This window comes from Peromyscus leucopus, chromosome 8a (genome assembly GCF_004664715.2).
Source record: "Peromyscus leucopus breed LL Stock chromosome 8a, UCI_PerLeu_2.1, whole genome shotgun sequence".
Classification (NCBI taxonomy): Eukaryota; Metazoa; Chordata; class Mammalia; order Rodentia; family Cricetidae; genus Peromyscus; species Peromyscus leucopus.
In genome coordinates, this window is record NC_051085.1 from 9,750,436 (window position 1) to 9,777,007 (window position 26,572).

General features: G+C 45.2%; 1 protein-coding gene and 1 pseudogene across 7 annotated transcripts in view; one reads left to right on the top strand and one right to left on the bottom strand.

Moving 5' to 3' along the window:
* The window catches only part of Fyn (FYN proto-oncogene, Src family tyrosine kinase), a 199,512-nt gene that overhangs the window by 136,741 nt on the left and 36,199 nt on the right, over positions 1-26,572 (bottom strand). The window contains exon 1 of one of the 7 annotated variants that reach the window (XM_028874838.2): positions 11,935-12,277. The exons of the other annotated variants lie outside the window; for them this stretch is intronic. The gene's annotated coding sequence lies outside the window, so the exon portion shown is untranslated. Of the gene's footprint in view, positions 1-11,934; positions 12,278-26,572 lie in introns of those variants that run through there. 7 annotated transcript variants of the gene reach the window in all.
* LOC114696884 lies at positions 5,808-7,099 on the top strand (annotated as a pseudogene).

Below are 26,572 nucleotides of genomic sequence, written 5' to 3' on the forward strand. Positions count from 1 at the left end.
TCCACTCACTGTATCACTGCATGATACACTGACAAGCTACTGCTCCTGCATGAATAAGAGTGTTTTCCCCAATGAACAACGGAGCCGATTGGCACTGGGAACAAGGCTTGCCCAGCAGCAACTGCTGCACGTGGCAAACCCGGCTACCCACGGCCTCTGTACCCAGTGAGCCTACAGTAAACGGTCTGCAGTTGCTGACTCCAGAGGCTCAGCTTCCGACGCACAGAGCAGAGGGATGCTTTTGCCATGCGTGGCCTCACTTGAGAATTTCTTCACATTGACTAAGTTTCTAGAAGGACAGGGAATAAACAGACTTTAATTTCATTTAAGTCATCAAGTTTAGATTCAAAAGCCAAGGCTTTAAACGTAACATCGTATATAGCAGCGGATTTGGTGGTGGGCGTGGTAGTCACCCAGCACAGTGTTCAGACCGGCAGATGGAAGTGTTTCCAACATTGGACAACATGGGTCAAACTGCTTCTGTCCTCTTTATTCTAATGGGGTCCAGTTCCAGAGACTGGTGTGAGAACAAACGGCAGGATAAAGTTTCTGCTCCATGGTTTCTCAGATTGCATCCTTACTGTATGTGTGTTTGTGCATGTATACACACACACACTCTCACACACACACTTTTGGATGACTGTCCCATCCTTGACCCCTATAGAAACCTGTTCTGTTTACAGTTCAGCAGCAGGCCATGGGACTGAGGTTGTCTAACATCTAACTGAACAGAGATGAGCAAGTGACCCAAGAAAGACCTAGTCACGGGGGCTAGGAACCTACAAAAAGTGTGGTTTGGCTTAAAACGAAAAAGTTAAACCAATCAGATTGCTCAACAAGGAGTCTGAAGTTACAGGCTGATGCCGGCTAACTGTGGTTTGTTGAGCCAATAGATGATGCATGCTTGGATATCATAGGATCCAGTCGGGGCCAAGGTCACGCAGGGCCACAGACTGAGGAATGGAGGAGACAAATAAGATGACATGGAGAACATGGGGACTACAGACACAGCCATGGAGAGTGGGTTCTGTTCTCGCGGCTTTCTAGCCCCAAGAGGCTTCCGCACTGATGTTTTCTGTTCCTAAATTCTGTAAGATCTCTCCATGTGAGAGCAACAAACTCTAAGGGAAGATGACATCATCAGCTTTACAGATAAGTGCAGCCCTTAGCACTCACCAAAGAAACAGAGACGATTATAGAAAACCACAACCAATCGAAATACAGAGTTGTGGGGCCCCGTCCCAACGGGTCCCTCCAACCTCTGTACCTCAGGCTCTGGAAGTACTGAAGAGAGGGAGCAGAAAGATTGTAAGAGCCAGGGAACCAAGGAGCTTGCTCTGAGGATGTGCCTCCTAGGAATGCCAGAAGCCACACCCATAAAGTTTCAACAACTTGACTCCCTAAACAGCAGCTGTACAAGGACTACATTCGTTCGTTAGACGTGCTAAAATGGAGGTGATGGAGTCCATCAGGCCTCAAGCCTATGAAGAATACAGGCAACATGAGAGTGGGAGAAATATTCTTCCCAGGGAAGCGCACACCAATTGGTTTTCCAATACCAAATGGCCAGCGCTGAAAATACATATACAAGTAACATTATACAGACCAATTAGGCTATATTTGTGTGTGTGTGTGTGTGTGTGTGTGTGTGTGTGTGTGTTAGAATATATAATCATCCTATATATATATTTAAAAATAAAAATCTATCTACCTATATATCTATTTATCTAAATACCTACAACAATTAATGAAAAAAGAGGCCATGAACTTGAAAGAGCAAGAAGGGATACATGAGAAGAGGGTTTGAAGGGGGAAATGATGTAATTATATTGTAGTAAAAAAAATAGAATAAATATATTTTTAAAGAGCAATAATCTTTTTACCTGAAGTAACTTGCTGAAGCCTCTGTTCTGGCAACTGAAAACAAGTTCTGACCAGGACAACAGGCCACAGGGGCTCTTACGGGCTGACCCACAGCACTCATGACTGGAGAGAGAATGTAGAGTGACATGAAATGTGGTAGCAGTAGATCCAAGGAGACTGGCAAACGGTCGGTCGGGCGTGGAGCCACACTGGTGGAGTGAGGAACAGAGCGGCTGCCACAACACTGTGTGTGTCTCCGGGAGTATGGGAAGGGCCTTGGGGAGAGCAGGGTGATGACTGGGCTGGCAGGATGGGAAGGGGCCAGGCTCCGGGGCAGAGTCAGCACAGGGGGCTCCTGGGGATCTGAACCCAGGTCCTCACGGTTGTGCAGTGAGCACTGTACTAAGTCATCTCTACAGCTGGGGGGGGGGGTCTTTTTTTAATTTTAGAGGACAGCAGTGAGTAGAAAGGACTGCATTTGGGGTAGAAAATATTTCTGTCGCTATAACTAATAATTGTTGGCCCAGGAAGAACATTGGAGAAAAGAAGAACATGCACATGACTCCCTTGGTGGGTGGTAAAGGAGGGTGGTATCTGGTGCATCTGATGCGTGAAGTCAGCTGCTGGCTTTCCAGGTAGCCCAGCGGACCAGGCGTGTTCGTTTTGAGACCACACACAAAAGCAGAAACCTTTGTTTTAAGGACCTTCTTGGTGTGTGAACAACGCTCAGATGTATATAAAGGGAGCTGCATGGAACTGAACCTGCTCAAGAACAGCGTTTTCAAGAGCTTCCTGTATCCTCAGATGGATGTCAGACAGGCGTGGAGCCACACTGTGGTGTGAGGAACAGAGCAGCGGCCACAGCACTGTGTCTCCGGGAGCAGTAAGGAGCATTAGAGAGAGCAGGGTGATGGCTGGGCCGGCAGGAGGGGAAGGGGCCAGGCCACTGGGAGGAGGCAGCCAGATGGCCCTGCTTCAGGGGAGTAGAGCAGAAATGCCCAAGGCAAAAACCTGGGACTCTTTCATCTAAATGGATGTGCTAATGGCTCCCGGGGAGCGGGCAGGAGAGGGCTTAGCACATATGCCTTCTCTACTGTACTGGCTGTAAATAACCCATGTGCTTGTCGGTGCCATCTGCTTGGTGTGCACTTTGTGGAACTGTGCAGACAAAAAGGAGGCGCAGGAAGAACAGCTCCTAATATTTAAGTGGGTACTCTGAAGAATCGAATATGCTTACACAGCTAGATTATTACATTTCCTTTAAAGGGGTTAATTAAGCCAGAAGTGTTCCTTTTTCTTTTTTTATAGGTGTGGGGGCAGGGCAGCTTCCTACAGGTCAAAGAGCAGGTCACAAAGAGAATGAAGCTAAAAGACAAACCTTCTGTTACTGGATTTCACACATCTTGGATTCATTACTCATAACCGATCTGGGCTACCTCTTCATCCATTCATAAGAGCTGTGTGTCGCTTGCTTTCCTAAGAGTAATATTTCACAATTATCTCTAAACCATCAGGTTTAGATAAAAGACATGCCATGTTTTTGTAGAGGGAGTCACACTCTCTGTAAAGTGCCTACTGCACGTGACTGAGTATCAATTCCCTTCACACACACAGTGGGGCTGCTCACACATGCTTTGGTCCCTCACAATTATACAACGTAAACAATCCATGCACCAAAACAACTCCGCAGTGAGCATTTGGTGCACTGCCCACCGCTCACTTTAATCAGAAGGAGTGCGTTAAAACCACGGACTGAGGTGCTGCACGTCATTTCCAAAGCTGGATTTGTATCTTCAAGCTAAACACGTGGTATTGTCCCTCTTATAAATCTGCAATTACCTATAACTTAGCAATGAGCCAATGACGGGGTCAAGAAATTTAACCTTGCCACCAGAATCCTCCCACGCTAGTTTCACTTGAGCCTCTGTCTCATCTTGATGGGATCCCCAGAAAAAACTTAGGCTGAGCCCTAATGCAATGGGTCCCCAGGGTTGCTCAAACGCTTCTGATGGCTTTCAATTCTGGCCCTACCAGAAGGGGCTTGGGAGAAAGGGGGAGCAGGTACAGTGACTAAGAGCTGAATATGGTCCACTTAGACTCCACACTCCAGATGAGTAATCAGTCTTAAATGAGATTCCTTATCGCTCCAGACCTGAGTTTTATCACCTACAAAGCAGAGGTGATCTAACCGTCACGCACAGGATTCCCAGGAAGCATCAGTGAATCAGTGAAGGTCTTCACAGGGTAAGCTCACTGTGTGTGTCCAAGAATACACACGGGCACCAGGATACCAGAGGAAAGAGGTCTTCCTTAAGGCCTGCACAAGCATGAGAATGGGTAGGGAGTCCCTACTGCCAGGTTCTCACGACAGAAGTGTCAAGGAACTGCCCTAGTGAGACCGGCCGCAGCGGGCCGCAGCGGAGCACAGGGCACCTGGATGCAGCTCTAGCGAGCTCTCATTTCTCGTCCTCACCCAACATGGGCGCCTCGCTGCCCCCCTCAGGTGTTAGTTCTGTATGAGATGTGCAACACTGGCAGTGAGGAGCTTAAAGCTAGGAGGAATCCCCGACCACTTCAAACAGCTGGGCACGGTGGCACAGACCTTTGACCCCTGCACTCGGGAGGCAAAGGCAGACAGGAGGATCTCTGTGAGTTCGAGGCCAGCCTGGGCTACAGAGTGAGTTCCAGGCTACACTGTCTCAAAAAAGAAAAGAAGGGAAATGAAACTTAACTACTGGGTAAACTTTAACAGCGGCTTAGGTTGTATGAATTACATTTTGATTCCAAAGACAAAACAATGAGGAGGAGAAAGAGTTGGCAGAGGCCACTTCCACCCATGTGGCCTCAAGTTCTCCAAAAAACAAAGGGAAACCCTGGACATGAAGAGGTGGAGGTCTCCTTCTTGTTTCCACTGAAAGCTTTAGAATCAGATAAAAGAAGGGTATAAAATCACTAAAAAGTGAGTTTAACAGTTAAATTTTCATATTCACGCTGGGCAGCAGTAGCGCACGCCTTTAATCCCAGCACTCGGGAGGCAGAGCCAGGTGGATCTCTGTGAGTTCGAGGCCAGCCTGGGCTACAGAGTGAGTTCCAGGAAAGGTGCAAAGCTACACAGAGAAATCTTGTCTTGAAAAACCAAAAAATAAAATAAAATAATAAATTAAAATTTTCATATTCACTTTCAATGAAAAACAGAAAATAATTAAGAACCTGAAACAGGAAAAGGTGCATACTAAAAATTCATTTACATAATACATAGAAATACATACAAGTACACACGATATAGAATCAGACTAAGAGAATCTAAAACTGAACTATGAATGTCACCCACGGATGACAAATTTTCAAAGACTCATGCTAAATGAAGTAAGCATTTTAAAATACTCAGTTGGCATGAGCTCTTAAACCAATCAGTCATGATCTCTAGCAAGAACGGAGAGTATCAGCAAAGATAGTTTAGACTGAAACGAACCTATGTGGACATTGTAGAGAGGGTGGAGGCACCCGTGGGGATCTGACTGTTAAAAGGTGAGCCTGGGTGCAGAGGAACTGTCAATCAGGAACTGTAAGGAAACATCCACACCAGGGCAGTGACCTGGCTGGAGCATCTTGTGCGTTCTCTCCCCGCCCCCTTTACTCTCCCTCCGTGTATGTCTGTGTGTGTGTGTGTGTTTGTGTGTGTGTGCGTGTGCGCGTGCGTGTGTAGGTGCTTTAAAGACTTCCCAATAGCTTCTCTGAAAACTAGCTTCTCTTAAAATAAATTTGGTTAAAACAAAATTTTGATATTTTAATTTTGATGATTCATTGAACTATCTCATGAAATTTATCCTTTTAAAAAAAATCTAGCATCACTGTGTTACTTACTTCAACTCTTAGCTGTCAGGAACAGTAACCAGGACCTGGTGTCTGCTTCTGTCACCCTCACCTTCTAACCCATAGCTACCATGAGTCAGTGTATCTCCATCCACGTTGACCAGGCTGGTGTCCAGACCAGCAATGCCTGCTGGGAGTTCCACTGCCTGGAACATGACATCCAGTCTGACAGTCAGATGCCAAGTGACGAGGCCATTGAGGGAGGAGATGACTCCTTCAATACCTTCTTCAGAGAGACAGGCACTGGCAAGCATGTGCCCCAAGAAATGTTTGTAAATGTGAAACCAGAAAGTTATTGACGAAGTTCACACTGGGACCTACCACCAGCTCTTCCACCCGGAGCTGCTCATCACAGGCAAGGGAAGATGCTGCCAATAATGAATGATGCCTGTGGCCATCATACCATTGGCAAGGAGATCACTGACTTTGTCTTGGACCAAATTTGCAAGCTGGCTAACCAGTGCACAGGTCTTCAGGGCTTCTTGGTTTTCCACAGCTTTTATAGGAACTGGCTCTGGGTTTACCTCCCTGCAGAGGGAACGGCTCTCTGTAGATTACGGAAAAAAGTACAAGCTAGAGTTCTCCATTTACCCAGCCCCCAGGTTTCCTACAGTTCCATCCTTACTATCCACATCCCCTGGAACACTCTGATTCACGGTAGACAATGAGGCCATCTATGATATCTGTCACAGAAACTTTGACAATGAGCGCCCAACCTACACTAACCTTAGCCACCTTATTAGCCAGATTGTGTCTTCCATTACCACTCCCTTCAGATATGACGGACCCCTGAATGTTGATCTTACAGAATTCCCGACCACCCTGGTGCCCTCCCTCACATCCACTTCCCTTTGGCCACATATGCCCGTCATCTCAGCTGAAAATGCCTACCATGAGCAGCTTTCTGTAGCAGAGACCACCAATGCCTGCTTTGAGTCAGCCAACCAGAGAAATGTGCCCCTCGCTATGGTAAATATATGGCTTGCTGCCTGTTGTACCACGGTGATGTGATTCCCAAAGATGTTAATGCTGCCACTGCCACCATGAAGACCAACCACAGCATCCAGTTTGTGGACTAGTGTCCCACTGGCTTCAAGATTGGCATTAATTACCAGCCTCCCACAGTGGTACCGGTGGAGACCTGGCCAAGGCACAGAGATCTGTGTGCATGCTGAGCAACACCACAGCCACTGCTAAGGCCTGGGTTCGCCCAGACCACAAGTTTGATCGGATGCATGCCAAGCATACTTTTGTGCACTGGTATGTGGGTGAGGGCATGGAGGATGGGGCGTTCTGAGGCCCGGGAGGACATGGCTGCCCAAGAGAAGTTGGTGTGGATTCTATTGAAGGAGAGGGTGAGTAAGAAGGAGAGGAATAATGATCCATTCTTTCAGCCCCTGGATCACTCACGTCAAACTCCCAGGACTTTGGCTTCAACATTAGCCGACAGACATTGATGCTTCTAATTATGTTCATTTTGTGATCATATCTATCTTTTCCTGTAAGGTTTCTTCCATGATGTCTCAAAGTAAAAGCTTTAAGAAAAAGAAAACAGAAAGAAAAATCTAGAAAGATTCAGAGTGGATGCCTGTCCTAGAAGGTTGCACTCAGACTACAAGACTGCCCTCTGCATTCTCCTGGGAGCAGTGGTCAGTGGTCGTGTGGACTGTCTTCAGGGGCACCCTCCTCCAGCCAATCAACCGTCTGAACACTCCCCAAATAACAAAGACAACAGCCGTACTATTGACTTTGACTGCATAATAGGCAGCAGATTTGAACAATGAGTTAGGAAGAACTAAAACATTCATAACTTTAAATTGTCTAAAATATTTTCAACAACATTTAATCTTCAGTCTAATAAAACTTGTTACAAATAAATAACACAAACAAACCATTTCCAAAATAAAAGAAAGAAAGAAAAAGAAAAAAAGGAGAAAGAGGAGGAGGAACGACCTGGGAAACCACTCCCTCTCACTGCTGAATAATAAGATACACACATGTGTTCTCATGCAAAATGTGGTATGTTTAATACAGTCCCACTTCTATAAAGTATGTAGCCGGACACAGACACCGGACATTTCTGGATGGTGGAATTTCAGTAAAAGAGTTAGTTCTATCCCTTTTAGAGTATTTCTCATCACTGAAATTTCCAACAATATAATAAACTTCCCTACAAGAGAATAAATATAGTGTTTATTATCTTCAGTTTCATCAAGAGTATGTGACATCTTTGTCTCACAGAATTGCCTAGCGTCACAAGGTGGGTTCCACTATCCCTGTACCTGTAGAAGCAGGCAATTCCGCATGAGGGTGTGGGGAACTGGGACTCAGGGACTGTCTCATGATTGCTACGCTGCTGCGGTACTGCACACGTGCCTGGTGGGGAGAGGAACCCCAATACTTATAAAAATACACCAACACTACCTAAAATACCTAGCCAAGTGGCAAGCTAAATGGAGATAATACACTTGGATATACCTGTAATATTTATTTTAGCTATTCTCTAAATGCCTTTGATTTTGTTGTATTTTCAAAACTATGGCACCTATTTGAAAACAAAAAGAAATTAATCAAATTACAGAAATACAATTAGGTTCAAAGGGTAAATCTTACCTAAGAAAGTTTCACTACTGGTCTGAAACATAACCATAGTTATCAATGTTAAAACCAACTCCACTTAAGGTAGTAAAAACATTTATAACATCTTGTTTACCTTTCTTTAACTCAAACCTGACCGAGAAGAAGGAAATAACCACAACAAAACAAAAACTCTCTTTAGGAGGAATAAAATTAAAAGCAATCAAAGAACTGGTACTCCACAGATCATATAGAGGTCATGATTTCTCAGTAAAAACTCCCATTCGCTGAGACAGAAGCTTGTTGCTATGTTACCAGAACTCAGCACAGTGCCGACTACATGGCCAGAACAAAAAATAAAAATAAATTTGGTGAATGAACAGCACCATGTATAAACTACTAAGACACAGTTACACGAGTGAATTTAAAATTTTCTTAAATCTGAGAATGAGCTAGATGATTCAGAAACTGTTTTTAATGGGGCCAGGTGCTGCCGGAGTAAGAGAACCCTGCCATCTGCTCAGACGCTGTCTTTACTCTTTTACTTTTGCTTCTTAATGGACTGTGCTGGGCATCTTTGTAATTTTGTTCAAATGAGTGCAGGACCTGGGAAAGCTGTTGCTGCTATCGATGCATAACGTAGTGCTGTTGCTGGTCTTTTTATATCAATATCTACATGGATATACTGTTTGAAGAGTTGGAAACATTAGCTGTGCCATCAGATTTGGGAAAAATACCACAGTTTACTGTGTTGAGTTGGCACTGTACACAAATTAACAGTCATACTGATCTAGAAACATTAACATTAATTTTTTTTCCATTTTTAAACGAATGGTACACTGTACTAAACATGCCAGGTCTTGTCTACATGGGTTTGATTATAGAAACTAATAAAGTATTCTTGAAATAATGAAAAATTGTAATGTAAAACTATATTCAACAACCAAGAGTCCACAATGCTTCATGAAGTGTTCGAAATCAATTGTAAACTAACCTACAGAGCTCAACGCCCATGAAGAAAATCCTGTCTCCCTAGAAGCAGATTCCTAGGGCAAAGGAAGGGGTCTGGACAATTTTCACTTTTTCCTCTGCGTTTTTCAGACACACAAATAGTAGCCACATACGTTCTATTAGGTTGGCAGAGGTCCTGTTCTTTAACTGTTTATCCTAACCACTCAAGCTCTGGAGGATGGAAACAATATCAAGGTATAATTGACAATGAGGACAAACTGGATAATGTCTTCCTGGTTTCTCAGATATTCTGCATCTGAAGTACTCTTTTTTGTGAGTTACTCTATAAACACACCCCAAACACGCATTTTAGCACAGCTGCACACACAGATGACCACACAGCTATTTTACCAGTCTTCACACCCTGTACCTAACCGCTCTGAGTGTGGCCTTCTTAATTTTCTGGCTGACCAGCACAGTGCAAGGATGATCTCCTGGGCTCTGTATTTATCTAAATGTATTCGCCATTGATAGTCTCCATCTGTCAGCTCCACACACAAAGACCTCAACTTATTTGACAAAAAATACTGCTTTTCTTGAAGGCTGGATGAATGTAAAAGTAGACAGCCTGTACTAATAACTAATGGTTCCTTATCATTCTTTTCTTTCAGTCTAAGAGAAAATGAGAGCATTGCCTGATAAACAAAAGCTAAGTGTCTCTTTTCAGATTCCCTCAAGAGCAATGTGTGTCCTTTACTGGGGTGCTAGCCTGGTTCCTACAGTGCTGGGCTGCGATTCTGGCCAGCTTCAGGCTGGCCTCTGAAACCTTGTATCTCTGCACGTGTACCCTGAAGAATCAGCCAACTGGTGTGAGAAGGGCAGAGAGAACACAGAGGGACCGGTGACTGGCAAGTGTCCTACTCTGGGTGCCATTTATTTGAATAACTGAAGTGTGATGAAATTTACTCATGCCAGGCTGAAGCACAGGGTTCACTATACTGAGAATAAGCTTTGTGTTTTCAATCCTAGGCAGAGATGGCAAGATGGAGGGTTGAGAGAAACAGAGAACTACGCTGGCTATACGCATTCCTTCTAGCACCCAGGTGTGGTAGCCATCCAGCAGGAATGGGGGCTGCTGAAGACTGCTACAGCATGTGCCCAACATGCAAATCATTCTACATGCCTGAGGCATAAGAGCTGGCTGGGTTAATCTGATCCAAATGGCTATGGCCTTAATGACTTGACATAAATACCTTTCCCCGCCTTCTTTTTGAGATAGGGTCTCACTTGGTAGCCTAGGATCTCCCGAACTAAGCAACACTGGCTGCTCTATTTTTCTTTCTTTTTTAGAGATATGTTGCCTATGATAATAACCCCAAGGTGTGAGTGCTAAGATCCCTTTCCACTGGAAGTGACTGATCTTTGCAACTGTGCTCAATTGATTCCAGTACCATTCATTTACGAGGTGCTGGTGGGCCTACAACCCACACTGTCTGAGGCCCACAGACGGCTGACATGGAGCCCTGGCTGTGGGCTGCCTCCGGCACAGGACCTGACCCTGAGCCCTGCTGCTGCGCCACCGCTGACTCGTTTTCTCTGAAGCTGCCGTCATGTGCCTTCTCGACACGAGCTGTCTCCATGTGAGCCACGGTTATTTCCTACGGGATGAAACTGCAAATAAACAGCACAGAACATGACCTCCAGCTGTCAGGCTGCTGGTGTGGTTTTGTTTTACAAACTGTGGCATTTCTGCAGTTCTGATTTACAAGTATCACTTGAGTCGCACTTTCTTCTTTTCCCACTCCTTTCTCTGCCTAGCCCAGTCCCTTGGACCTCCCACAGTGGCCCACCACACCCCACTGGGATCATGGCTCCCGGGTTCACCAGACTTCAAAAATGTATTCCTACAAAGTTCACCAGCAACCTCTCCTGCTCCCAGCCTCAGGCCTGACTGAAGACTAACTGACTTCCTTCACCAGCTTGACTATGATCCACGCTCAGTGAAACCACCTCTCTCTTCCTTGTCATCAGAGGCCCAGAAACGGAGAGCAAGCCAAGTGGTCCTTCCTCTCTCTCGCCTCCTTAGTGCCCTACACCCAGCCGGCCTGCCACCAGCAATCCTGCAGAGAAGTCAGATCAAACTTCCCAGAGGAGCCTGTAAATTCCTCTACACTCTATAAATACAGGGTATCTGTATGGACACAGCCACTTCATTTCTTTTTTTACTGTTCATGTCACTTGAACTCTTATTCCAACGTGGAATCTGGGCTCAGCGTCTCCACTGGATCTCCAACTGTTGTGTGGTGACAGCTCCTGACACTAAAATTCTTCCTCTCCACCTATCTTAAGCACAGCTCTTGACCCACTTTCTCTAGGACCTTGCCATAGTAAACAGAGCTTTACCACGCTGTAACCCTGAGGCAGACTTCGGTGTTTTACACACACACACACACACACACACACACACACACACACACACACACACCCAGAGGCCTTTGTAGATCCAGTTTCCTGTTTCTTTACTGTCAAATTTATGCTTACTTAGTTTTCAAGTTTGTGCAAGTAGGGAATTGCATGATCAATGATTCCAACTTACTCCTGGTAACAGTCTGACCTCCCCTACTTTCTTAAATACCCAAATGAAATTTTAAACTATTCCCACACACTCACCCTTGGTGTCTCCTCCAGACGGCCTGGCGATGAGAGCTTTTGAGACTATTTAAAAGTCTCATTTCAACGCAGGAGTAAGAAACTCATCCACTTCTAACAAACCAGCTTGAGGATCAACTACACACCCAAGATACTTTCTTCAGCCCATAAACCCAAGCACACTGCATAACCATGACCCAAGCTTGGAAGGCATCCCACAGCCATCAGATGGTAGATGTTTTCTTTGCTTTCTTCTTTAATCAGAGCTCTTAGCAGCAGCAGGACACTAAATGAAAATCCTCAGCAATAGACTCACATTGTATCTGACAAGGCTCGCTTCATGAGCCTCAGCTCCTTCCTACTGAAGGGACTCTGTTTTACAGAAGCCCTGTTTACACAACCACTGTGCAATTACACTCCTTTAAAGACAGATGACACTGTTATGAAAAATGAATTGCATACACAATACTATCTGCTTTGGAAAGATGCCAAAACATAAACTTGTTTAAAATATACAAAACCAAACCACCAGATGCCAATATTTTTTACAACCAAAAACAGTTGACATGCAAACTTCTCTTCTGAATAGCAGGGTGGTGAAGATCTGCTATTGGTTCCTCATTAAGATAAGGATGACAAAATTAATCAAAATCATTAGGAAATGACCTGAGAAGCAGATTAACTGTAACTTACAATAAATATACTAATATCCTGACTATGGTGCTTAGAATATTGAAATTTAGATTTAAGTTATTGTATAAATTTTACATGCAAAGCTAAATTAGAATGATTTAACTGAAGGGACCGAAGGACCATATTCACTTGCTGACTTAGGGACTATGTACCGACAGGCACTCCGACAGAGGGAGATAGGCAACCACACTGTTTCAGACGGCTCACAGTTCCATGGAAGACAGACACGCGACCATAAAAGCAGCAACAACCTAAGTGCTGTGGTTACTGAAATGCCGTGCTGAGAAACAGCACCACTCCAGTAGCTGGTAGAGCATCAAGTACAGGGGCAGAGATTGATTTGTGCCGGCCAGCGCCATCACTAAGTTAGAAGACAGTACCAAAACATGATGCTGCTGATGTTAACCAACAAACTATGCTACGGGGAAAGAATCAGGACAAGAAAACACATCCAGGGATTAATCGTGGTTAACTCTGAACAGGGAGTAGGAAGATGGGTTTAAATTTATTTTATGTATATGAGTATTTTGTCTGTATGTGTATCTGTGCCCTGTGTGCTTGCCTAGTTCCTATGGAGGCCGAAAGAGGGTGTTGGGTTCTTTGGAACTCAGTTACAGGCAGTGTTGAGCTGCCATGTGGGTGCTGTGAACTGAATCCAGGTCCTCTGCAAGAGCCAACAATACTCTTAATGCTAGGTCATCTCTTCAGCCACAAAAGTCGATTTTAAAAAGAACTGTCTTTTTTTGTTTGTTTTTACTTCATATACTGCTGTATTATCTGATTTTAAAAGTAACATTTTGTTGCAATATTTGAAAAATAAAAAAATTTAAAAAAAAATCACTGAAGCAGACAGTGTAGGAGGCAGCAAGGTAAAACAGGCCGGTGCTGACACAACAGCCCACCCCCCAGACTGCAGCCCACCCTCGACTGAGCACGGATGAGCAGCCTCAGCTCCACCTGACTGCAGACCTCTGAGGTAAGAGTTGTTTCAGCGTGATCTGAGTAACCGCTGCAGCAGGATGTGGGGAATGAGCCGCAGACGAGCATGCGCTGCAGACGAGCATGGGCCGCAGACGAGCATGGCCGCAGGACAGGTGACATGCTTGAGCAGGGTGAGTTGGGTACAAGTGAAACTCGACCACTGTCTCCTTCATGTCCATTACAAAACTCTCATCATAATGTGTTCGTGAATGACAACCAGGACCTGTGGCCAGAGACCATAGCTGTGGGGACTGAAAGGACGAGACAGAGCCCAGGAGCCACTTATGGGAGGAGCCAAGAGGCTGTCTCCAAGATGGCAATCGCCCTGTTTTAAAAGAGAGACCATAAATATATTTTATTTATTTGTTGTTTATTTTTGGTTTTCCAAGACAGGGTTTCTTTGTGTAACAGCTCTGGCTGTCCTGGAACTCACTTTGTAGCCCAGGCTGGCCTCAAACTCGTGATCCTCCTGCCTCCTCCTCCTCCAGCAAATTCTACTGGTGTGTGCTACCACGACCGGCTTATTAATTTTTTTAATATGAGATATTGATTTTTAAATGATGGCTCAACTTAAAAAAACAAAACAAAAACAACCAATCAAGCAAATACAACAAGCCAGGTGGTGGTGGCGGTGGCACACACCTTTAATCCTCCCGCGTTAATTAAACTCGGGAGGCAGAGGCAGGCGAGTCTCTGAGTTTGAAGCCAGCCTGGTCTACACACACACACACACACACAAAACCCTCGATCTCAAAAAACAAACAAACAAACAAACAAAAAACTCAAAAAATAAGGAAAGAAAGAAAAAAGAAAAGAAAAAAAAAACAAAACAAAGCCAAAAGCAAAACCAAAAAAAAACATAATCACAAAATCAAAACATGTCTGTGTGCTACCTCAGTACTGAGACTTCCTAAAGGCTTGAAGCTGAGAAGAAAATGTCAGATTAAATTATGTTATTCCTTCCTCTTCCCTTTTTAGGAATGAAAACTTTTTACTTACACGGTGCTCTTCCATACTTTTAATCATAATCAACATTTGAATTAAAAAGTTCCCCCTCCTCCTTTCAGGATTCTACACTCACATGCTCTGACCTCTTACATCATGCTAACATTAACAGACAGCTGAGGTCTGTAGTAAGTGTTAAAATATGTGTCTGGGTGGGACTCACAATGAACTGGTAAATTTTTAAAGGGAAACACAAGGAAGGGCAGAAAAATCCCACACAAAATATCTGAACCTTCAAGCTAGCTTTCAGTTTATCAAATTTCCTCAGGAAACAACTTCCCATTTGTATGTGACTAATACTACAACACACCCAACAATTTCATTAGAATGCTATTTTTAATCAGCTCAGTGTATCACTGTGCCTCAGGACCTGAGAGCAGGCACATGAAGTCATTGCAGGTCACTGGGAAGTCACAGCACTGGTCACTGAAAAACAATTTTAACGGGACAGCATCTCTGCAAGGAAATCATCAAGAGCTGACACCCTTGTGCATGCGGTCTTTAAAGTCTTCCCTGCAAACCCTGGAAAATGGCAAGACATCTGTTCTAAGACGTGGGTTTAGTAAAGGCTCCTGGGCTAGCATCCTTGGGTGAGCTGTTACTACAGGTCCTCACTGGACTTCCCTTTGGTCTTCCTGGTATTGGGGGCCAAATCTGGATGATAGTAAGGAGTGCCCCTACTTGCAAGTGACCTTCCTGCTGGAGCTGCAAACACAATCTCAGGCACGTGGAAAGGCACCTCTCTGTATACCAGACTGAACGGTCTAGTGAAGTCCGTAAGAGAGCCCAGCCGGCATCCTCGAAGAGAACAGAGGCTGCCCTATCGACTTAGCACTACTGAGGGCATGGTTGCCGCCTGATTCCCTACCCTGCCCTGTGCACCATGCATTTCTGTCTCCCTGTCTTCAGCTCGCACTCAGCCCAGCTCTGGCTTATCCCCCTGCCTCAGCCGCTTCATCTTACTTGCATTGGTATCTGTTTTGATTTGCATTTAACCATTTCCTTCTCTGCACGATTCCCTTCTTCAATTTGGTATCCTTTTTTCCACCACACTCCCTGTCCAGTCAACACCAGCTTTCAGTCACAGGGTGCCACCAAATGCATTCAGTGAAGCTTCACTTGAGGATTATTACCCCATCAAGTCCACAAGTTCACACAACAAACCAATGTATTTGTCAGAAACCATCTTTATCCTCCCGTACTTGGGAGAAAGAACTGCCTGTTATTTTCTCTGTGCATGGCAAGCGTGGCCTTAGCTGTTCAGACCTACCACTAGCACAGTGCTGGTGTTAGAGACGGAAGGAGCCCAGCACCTCTGGTATGCTGGAACAGAGCTCCACGGAGGTTGCTAGATCTCTTTAGACTGGGTTTTCAAACAAGACAAAAATTCTACTTCCTAAGGCTTTGCTTGTAGGGTTCTGTAGCTGTAGTTTTCAATGTAGCTCTATGCTTCCAAGATGGATGCTAAAACACATTTAACTGCTTCAATGCTAAGAGCACATAGATTTTGATCTGGCAATTGACAGAACGTGGAGTATCAAACGTTTGTGTTATTTGGAGGTCGCATCGTACAGAAGATGGGTGATTTTATAATTAGAGACCTGGGCTCCAGTGCCAGCACCTCCCTAGCACACAGCACTGGTCAGGTACTTGGTGTCTGTTAACTGAAGACATCAACAGCTGCCACACAGTGTTTCTGTGAGGAAGACATTCCATGAGGTGGTAGAGAAGAAAGCCTAAGCACACAGCTGTCAGCAGCTGGAAGGAAATGAACAACACATGCTCCCATGCTGTCACCTTGTAGCACAATGTGACCCTGGAGCTTTCCTTTGCTGGCCCTTCGGGAAAATCCTTCCTAATCTTGGCTGTTTTGTGATGTAGAATCAGGAAGAAAAGTGGTATGAAAGTGAGGCATGATTAGGAAAGTTTTGGGGACACACATGGAAGAGCTAGAATGTGTGGATGACGCTGGAGGAACAAAGGGAAACTTGGCCTGTTGTAGATTCTGTATCCTACGATGGCATTGAGAAATCCTGTAAACGATTTACTGTTTTGAAATTATTGTCACTAGACTATATAACACTTTACACTAACATTATAAAATGATACAGAAGGGCTGAAGTGAATAGCCTGTCCATTTCTTAAAAACTGATCATACAAATGTGGAGGTGGAAGTGATCCAAGGCAAAAGTGGGGGAGGGTGAAAACCGGCCTGTTGGTCTGGTGAGAGGAAGTGGGGAGGCACAGGAAGGTGGCCGTGGTCACTCAGAGGCTGGAGCCAAGCCCAGTTCCCACCCCGACTCACTGGCTCTGGTGAGTCATTAGCATCTGTGTGTTTCAGTTTCTTCCCTTGTAAAATCACAGGACAGGAGGACTGCATTACTATGGCATCCCAGTTGGCCTTTAAAAACTGGGTTGGAAAAATGCCCAAAGCTGAGATCTCCGTGCTTTGGCTTCTACTGAAACTTAGGCAGTAGTATCGTGTATGGATGTGCATAGATTTATACAACTATATGTGTGGGCGCATATGAGAACACATACATACACACATACACACACACACACACACCACACACACACACACACACACACACACACACCTTGGAGGTGATCCTGCACAGAGAGTTGATGAGACTGTTTAAGCAGAAAGCTTTCTAAGAATCCTATTACTTGACATGATAATGCCCATTATGTCCAAACAACCCTGAATCTAAAATAAATAGATTTCTTTTCCTGAAAACCGCAAAGGAAAGGCTAACAGCCTCCCCATACGCCCACATGCACCACATGCCTGTATGTACCATACACCTGTGTCCACCACATGCCTGCACACATTCCCCATTTCCCTTTACTGGGATACTTTGCCCCGTGTACAACAGATGGCCTTCTTACGCCTGCCTCTGAAGTCTCAGTGGTCACGGCCTTTGTCGCATCTCTTCCCCAACTGGGCAAAGTGACCCTGTTCACTTATTTAACCCACATCCCCAGAACAGCACCTTGTTCACACCAGCCACCCTGCACTGCTTTACAATTAGACACTGAATTCTGCATAAACGCTGGTAGAAGTCACAGACCCGTGACAATGGAAGGGACCTCCTCGGGATGTGCAGAGAAAAAAAAAAAAAAAAAAAAAAACAGAGGCTAGTGGAAGCAGCTTTCTGGAGTCTACACAGACTTTTTCTCCGTGTCTCCATATGCACCTCTGATCCTGGGGAAACAGAGAACCTGGGTGTGTGGGGGCCAATGAAACAGGCCAGCTCTGAACTCACTTGAAGCAAAGGCTCCTCATCGCCAGAGAAGAAACAACAACCTTTCTTTACAGAACAGCAAAGCCCCACGGAATAATGACGGTTTTGCGTAAGTGGCGGCTTTCATCTAAAGATCTCAGCACTTAGGAGGCCCTCACTCCACCGTGTGAGGGGTCATTATCTGTTCTCGGTCAAGAGGGGTAAGAAGCCGGGCACTCCTCCACCTTACCGCAGGCTGATTTGAAGACACTTTGGGGCATGAGTTTTCCCCATCCTTACCGACATCAAAGGCACCTTCTAAAGCTATCACAGCGACGGCAGTTTGTCGTCTCTTAGCTTCCCTACAACTGCTGCAGCCCATGCTAATTTAGGGCGTAGGGAAGTGACAGCCCCGGCACTCGGGGCTGGGTTATGCCATCTCTCCCTCAGATCAACAGAGCCTGGGACTTCTTGAGCTTGTCCTGGAGAAAGAGCAACCATAGCCACATTTGAGGTCTGTGAAAGACAAAGCACTTGGAGGCTTTGCCTACCCACAATTACAGTGCTCCCAACTATCCCTCAGTTATTTAAGACCTACGCTGCAGGCCAATTAGAGGGAGTTATGACAGCGAGTCCTTCAGAGGAGTCCACGAGACCCGGCCAGACAACATTCTTCCTTCTTCGGCCTGATGAGGAAACAGAGGGTCTGGAGCTGGAAGCTCCTCATCACCAAGCTACCCAACCCCTGTTCTCACAGGCAGGAGGGCTCGCCCTTTCACAGCCCTGACCTGATAACAGGCTAACTGGTGGAGACCAAAGGAAACCCGCACCACAGCGCCCAGCTCTCCCCATGCTGAGCTCACAGCCCTGGTCTCTGGTGTCGTAACTGGCTGGGCATCCTCTACAGTTTCTGAGACTATGCTGTTCATCTTATACTCAGGCCAGGAACATCATGACCCAACTCCCTAGCCTGACTCTTCAGGCTCTGGCCCCTTGGAACAAGTGGGGACTTTTTACTAAGCTCAAGATTCCCCAAAGTTTTTTTGAGACACCTTCTATATCATGTGAAAAATAATTCTATGACCAAGTGAATTTAAGAGATCTGTTATAAAACACTTCAAACAACTGTGGATTCCAAATATTTAAAAACAGTTACTGTAGTGTCACGGTGTGAATGTGAGATGTCTTCCCCAAAGCTCATATTCTGAACACCCAGGAGGCCCCAGCTGGTGGGGCTATTCTGTGAGGCTCCAGAAACTTTAGGAGGTTAGATCTAGCTGGAGGGAAAGCAGGCTGCTGGGCATGCATATCTGTGGCTCTTCCCTCTACTCTCTTTGTCCTGGGCATTGTTGTTGTGAGGTGTTTGCAAATGCTGCACAATCCACTTAAATGAGGTACCTAGAATCAGAATAAACACGAGAGAAAGCCAGAGTGTCTGCCATCAGGACTAGGGGAAGAACAGGAAGCTGCTGTTCTGGAGGAGTTTTAGCTTTGTGAGGTGAAATGTCATGGCTGCACAGTAACATGACTATACCTAAGGACACTCACCACACACTGAAAAGTTTTCTGTCATGTGTATTTCACCTCAAATACACGAGATGGTGTTCTTTCAGTATGAACTTTTCAGAGTTCTTAAATGCTATGTGCACTAGGAATCCTTAAGACTGGAAATGTGTCAGCTCACCCTGCTGAACAATCCATTTTTCACAGAATGCCTTCTGGGACCGTGTGCTTCAGAATTCACTGTAGGAATGAGATACCAAAGGAGAAACTGCTAGAAAATATCAACTGCAGGCCGGGCGGTGGTGGCGCACGCCTTTAATCCCAGCACTCGGAGCAGAGCAGGCGGATTCTGTGAGTTCGAGGCAGCTGGGCTACAAGTGAGCTCCAGGAAAGGCGCAAAGCTACACAGAGAAACCCTGTCTCGAAAAAAAAAAGAAAAAAAAAAAAAAAAAATATCAACTGCATCAGTCACTAGCTGATGGCCTGGGACAAGACCAACTTTTGGCCTTCAATCCCTCTCCTGACAGATAAGAACAAGGCCTGTGTGACTCTTCTCACTGGCTAGTGGTAAAATCTAGTTTTTCACTAAATAAATAAATAAATAAATAAATAAATAAATAAATAAATAAATAAATAAATAAAAGTATATACAGGAAAGAACCTAAGTACACCAAAGGCTCTTCAAGATGAAGCTGTCGGCTAAAGGCAGAGGTGAGGCCCTGCCCCCATCGTCTAAGCAGCCAGATACCAATAAGCCCAGCACTAGAAAGGAAAGACCCACAGCCTTGTGTGTATGCATTAACGCAAAAGGGGAGACTGGGAGTCAGACAGCCAAGGCTAAGAAGCCGACTTTCTGCTGTCTGATCTTGGACGGGCTAGTTGGCCGCTGCCTTGAGGCTTGCTTAGCTATCAAAATGAAGTAGCTGGAGGAGATGATCGTCAAGGTTGCTCCCAGCTGCACAAGTCTACGAATTACGAGACAGACAAGCTGTGGGAACCTGCCCAACCCCGTCCTCAGATATTTAGGAGTGGACCCCATGCTTGGCTGGATGCTGAAGAGAGGAACAAACTGAAGTCTCTGGACTCCCTGGTTAGCCAAGCGGCCACCTCCTTCTCATGGCCAGCATCCGAAGAGGATGCTGCCCATGCAGGGCAGCCAGAGGTGATCTTCTAATTCTCTTGGTACCTCTCCTCTCAGATTTCTAAAAGTGTTCCAAAACTGTATTGATCCACTGACCCAATGGTCATGCAAGGGATAGCATGCATGGGATGCATGCTGCTGAGTGGGCGGAGCCACAGACCTCCGCAGGGACCATCTCCTGCAGAGCTCAAGGGCTTTAACTACACAAGGTGTGAGATACCCGAGCACTGGCGGATGGCAGACTGGCAACCCCTGAAGACTCTCTTGGACTGGCAGTGTAGGGCAGTGCAAGGAGATGGGGTAAGAGTTCCTGGAAGGAACCTAGGGAACTGGCTGGTGGGAAGGGGGAGGTTCTGCATCTGCTGTGAAGAGTGACAGAGACCAAGCAGAGATGACAAGGAGGTGGGACGCAGGACCACCACACACAGGAAGGACTCAGCTGGCAATGTATGACCAGGTGAGGACTGTGGACAGGAGTTTAGGGATGGAGGCCCGGGTACCAGGAGACGGGGCAGTTTCTAAGGACAGGAGCTGAAGGCCTGCTGAAGGAGGGGCTGGCAGCATAAGGGACCAAAGGGACAGTGTTGTCAAAGGAGCACCCCACAAGAGGCCGCTGGGCAGAGGGAGAGGTCTATGGCAGTGTATAGTGACTGAGGAAGTGATGGAGTACACTGGGAGCCAGGGTACTGGAGAAGAATCTGTTCCCGTCATATCGAAACTGGAAGTTAAGATAATTAGGTAAAAGTGCCTGGTGACTATAGGCAAGCAGACTGTAGGCAGGCAGCCTTCTGAGAGGAGAGGTGATGCGGTGCTCAGCAGATTTGGAGAATTTATTTTTCTAGAATGGGTTTCTATCTCTGCTCTTGAATAGGCATTCAGAGTATCCAGCTACTTTTTGCACTTGGACGCTTTCTCTTCTATCTGCTTGAAAAATCTGCTATGTGAGAATATATTAAGATGAATGTACTATGCTGGTCATGGTGGCACACACCTTTAATCCCAGCACTTGAGAGGCAGGGGCAGGCAGATCTCCGAGTTTGAGGCCAGCCTGGTCTACAGAGTGAGTTCCAACCAGGGCTACACAGAGAAACCCTGTCTTGAAAAACCAAAACCAAACAAAAAACTGTACTAAAACTACTTATCACCAAATTTAAGAACCACAGTCGAGTTCTAAACCTGCTGTCTTATCAAAGTTAAGGTATAAAACCCCAAAACACTTGACATTGCCAAATATTTCATTCAGAAGGTTTAAAATTAAAATGATAAAGGGCATACTTTTTTTTGGATAGGGTCTTTGCTACATTGTCTAAACTGTCCTTAAAGTTGAGATCCTAGCTCAGCCTCCATAGTGACGGGATTACAGATGATACCGTCAGGCCCCTCTTAAAAGCATATCTAAAACCTTCCAAGTACAGGTTCCTTGTAAAAACTACTATGTATGGCCTTTCCCCACCTGGATCTGTTCATATTCACAGCTAGATCAAAGACTCCGCCAAGAACAGTCCCTGGCACTACTTTTAACACTCACAGCTTTTTAGTCCCCCAAAATGATGTGATCAAGTAGATTGTGCAGTAATGACGATAAATGTGACATGCCCATGTTACTATAAATAAGGATAACATATTCTCCCAACCCATTTAATTACCTCTCATGTAAAGCAGTGCAATTAACAAAACTGTCTGAATTCCGAAAATGGGAAAAGCCCTCCTGTCTCTCTTAGGTAGTTTTACAATCCTAACAATAGACTCACGAAACCTTTTAAAAGAGAGACGATTATATTCAAATGACAGAGGCATGTAAAAATTCATCAGAGAGATCCCCCTGTTGTTAATGGACTGAATGCTTCATCATACCCTAGAGAGGAGGAAGAAAGGAGAAAGAGAGCTCCTAAGTCACTGGGGATTATGCCCCACATCAGAAGGTCAAGAGAGACATGCATAGCCTGTCGGGTAATCATGAGATGGCTTGATAATACTGCGTGTGGAACATGAGCTGGTGTTATATATCCATTTCTTGAGGATGCAAATGATCATGCAAGCTGATACAACACTTTCCCTCAGAAAACAAAACCTGAAATCTACTTCCTGGAGAGCTGCCTGGGGTTGCTAGAATCCACAGCATCCTATCCTCCAGAGACAATGCCAATGACTGGTTTATATGCCGTTCCTATCCTTAACTCTGGTTTGCCTCACACTAATTTGGGCCGATAGAGGGCCATGAAAACTGGGCTGTGAGGCACTGTGGCCTTGCACATAAAGGCCATTCCCACCACCTATCTGGAGAAGACAAGGACCTGACTCAGAGCCTGGAAGCTGAAGGGACCTGAACTTTTGGTTGCTCTCCTGTAACTTTAATTAGTCACACATCTCAAGATGCTGACACTTAAAACAAAACATGATGGAATTACTGAGTCGTTTTGAACTCGAGCTTGGAGGGCCCTTAGAGATGATATCTTTCATGTGATTCTGAAACTGTGGCTAAGCATGCCCAGTAACCCGCCCCAGGTCAGCCGGAGGAAGAGGAAGAGTCTGCTATTCTGGATGGGACATAAGCTAGAGCCTTGGATGCTACTCTGAAAAGATCCAGAATGTACCTCTGTCACTGCTTGTTTAGGGATCAAAGTCGGGGGCTCTCAGATGCTCCAAGTCTGGTCTAAACAGACAAATAGCAAACCCACATGAATATGGGTTTACTGAACAGATAGATGCTAAAGGTGTTCTCAAAACCCAGGGCAAAATGATTCAGGGTTTCTAGTCAATCTACAGCTGGCTACTACTGCTCAGAAATGGGTTTTCCTCTCTGTCCTGAGTAAACTGACTCTGAAGTACATGAAACATGGCATCCCAGTGAGCATCTCTGGTCCTGTTACCAGCAGCTTGGTGATCTCAGCAGCAGTGTGGTCTTGAAAACTCAGTTAAGCACCTCTGCGCTCACATTCAGCCCTGGAGACCTTAGTCATCGGTGCCTTCTCGTCAAAGAATTTGACAGAGCCAAGGACACAAGCCTGTTTAGCAAACACACATTTCCTCCTCACCAAAAAGGCAAGCTAACATGAATGCCCTTGAATTACTAAGTATATTTTGGTCAAAATACACATATTTAAACAGTTGAAAATTTTAGTTTTAGGAAGTGCAGGTGTTCAAATTTCCTCTCTTGTCATACGTCTTAGTCACTCTTCAACTGCTGTAAAGAGACACCATGACCAAGACAATTCTTATAAAAGAAAGCGTTTAACTGTGGCTTGCTTACAGTTTCAGAGGCTCAGCCGTTTACCATCACTGTGAGGAACATGGCAGCATGCAGGCACACAGGGCAGTGGACTAGTAGCTCAGAGCTAAATCCTGACCCACAGGCAGAGAGGAAGAGAGACTCTGGGTGTGGAATGGGCTTTTGGAACCTCAACGTTGGCCTATCCCCAGTGACACACTTCCTCTAACAAGGCCACACCTCCTAATCTTTTTAATCCTTCTCAAACAGTGCCCCTCTCGGATGACTAAGCATTCAAATACATGAGCCTATGGGGCCGTTCTCATTCAAACCACATCATATAAGGCCAAGTATTCATTCTTACTCATCAATCGTTTCTCTAAAATTATCATCAGTTGTCAGTGCTAAAACAGAAGTCCCAAGAGGGTGTAATCAGAGATGGGCCACAACAGGATAGAACAGAAACCACACAATAAAAGGACATCACTCATGGCTTCTGGGTGTGGACTGGGTGAGGCTAGTTTCACCAGGGAAGGGGAAACAGGGAAGAATGGGAAGCGGAGTGGAGAGACAGGGTGCTGGAGAGCCAATTGGCAACAGCCTTGTGAGTGGGGCAGATAAAACATCTTTTAGTTCCTGAGGCAGCCAGTGCCAAGCAAAGAAGCTTGTCCAAGGTCAAACAGTCAGAGAGCAGTAGCTGGAATCCAGATTGTCTGCCTTTAAACTCACTTTTTTAATTAATTTTATTAAAAAATTATATAACCACATTAGCAAACATAGAGAAGGAAATCCCATAATCTCAGACCCCAAATACAACTGTCAGCATTTCAGTGTGATTTCTGTGGGCCTTTCCCTCATAGAAATTTTGTTTTCAAAATTAAGCTCATAGTCCACAAGTGATTTCCTATCCTGCTTCCTCCTTATTTAATAACCTTAACACCTGTCCAGCTTACTTAGTAATTTGGGCAATCAAAATCTTAACTAAGATTTTTTTTACCCCATGGAGTTTTACAATTTATATGATGCAACTTCAATTGTGGGACATAAGAGGTCCTTCCCTTCTTTTTGGCAGTATACACCTTAGTTACAGAACAGCGTGGTGTTTCCTCAAATTGGAAATGTCAGCATCAAAAGTTTCAAACAGGAGATACTACTAGTCAAGACATTATGAAAAGTCATGATGTATCTATCTTGAATATCCCAGCATAAGTGATCTCTCTGGCCTGGAATCAAATGCATCTGATGAATGTTATTAATGAAGAGGGTCCAAAAATAACAAGTTAAAAAAAGCCACCCTTCTTGGCCTCTAGAGGCCATGTGTTTTTAATGGTTTAATGCTCCACTTTCCATTTCAGTAATAGCAACAAAAGAAATTACCCGTCCGCAGATTTACATTTGGAAAAAATGGGAATTCACTGAAAAGCAAACATACCTTCTGGTTTAAAAACCAGGGTGGTCAGAACTTGCAGTCAATCAGCTCCCTAAGGACTGTGTCAGAGCTCAGAGTAATTCGCTATCTATCATGCCAGAGTTTTGTTTTTTTTTTTTTTTTTTTAAATTTTGTTTTGTTTTGTTTTCTCACTTGGGTCAGGTGAATGAGCAGTCCCAAGAAGTTCTGACTTTGCATCGGGTAAAGCCAGGAAGCAGAAGAGACAGCCACGTCAGGCCCTGTGTAAGCCTGCTGCACGTGAAGGACACAAAGCACACGGGCAGGCGGGCTATTGTGACCGGAAGAAGGTAACTGTCAAAATGTTTGCATGCTTCTGTGGCTCTCTGTCTCGAAAGCTTCCTTAGCCTCCACGGCACCGTTAGTTTGACTTGGAAACACATGTCAGCACCTGACAACATCTGCTCCCCAGCCAGGACCCAACAGGTGCTGGCCAGGGAGAACCTGGTGAGGAGAGAATTGGGCATGTTGACTTCTAGCAAGATGAAATCCGCTCCCTCAAGGCAATGTGACTCCTGCCCATGAGGTAGCTGGTCACTGCTTCCCCAAGGATAATTTAAAACCCAAGTCGTCCTCTTCATTATCCCATGGTCACTCCATTCCTCAACAGGAAGTTGTACGTCACCAGATCCCAATGACCTCCCTTTCCTCTCCAAGGTTCAGTCAGTACTGCTTTCCATCTTCCCTCTAGACTTCCCCTCCTCTTAAGTTACGGTTGCTTCACAGGCATGTCAAGCGGTATAACCATACTATGGAAACAAATCTGGCATTATCCAGTCAAGTGGAGAGTGCCCACACACAAGGACTCAGGAGTTCTTGAGCATTCTCTCACAGGGAAGCTGCAGCGCGCACACTCAAGGATGTTCACAGCAGCAATGCTGAAGAACAGGAAGAAAGCGGAAATGACTCAGATACCCACTGACAGGAGAGGGATTCATACACCGAGGTGCATTCATACAACGGATACCATGCCGGACAGTAGGAAGATAAGGGAATGTCATGCATGGTACATGGATGGATCGTGAAAAAGGCAAATGGTACAAGAATGCCACTCAGTATGGTCCTTAGGGAAACAAAACTTCACAGTGGGTTATTTGTGGAGAGTGACCCAAGGCCTTGGACATGCTAGGAGAGTACTCCAACCACCGAGCAACAACTCCAGCTCCAAATTAAAACTTTCAAAGAAACTATTTTCAGACCGAATGAGGGCTGGTGAGATGGTGGAGTGGGTAAGGGCCCTTGATGCAAACTGACAACCTGAGTTCTCCACCTGGTTCCCACATGATAGAAGGAGAGAGCTGACCTATAACCCCTGCATGTGCATGTGCGTGCGCACATACACAAAAATAAATAAATAATATGTAAAGCAAATAAAGCCATCCAATTTTTATTCCTATTTAGCAGCCACATAAATCACAGAATAACATCCATCATAACTACTAGCTCCAGGTGGC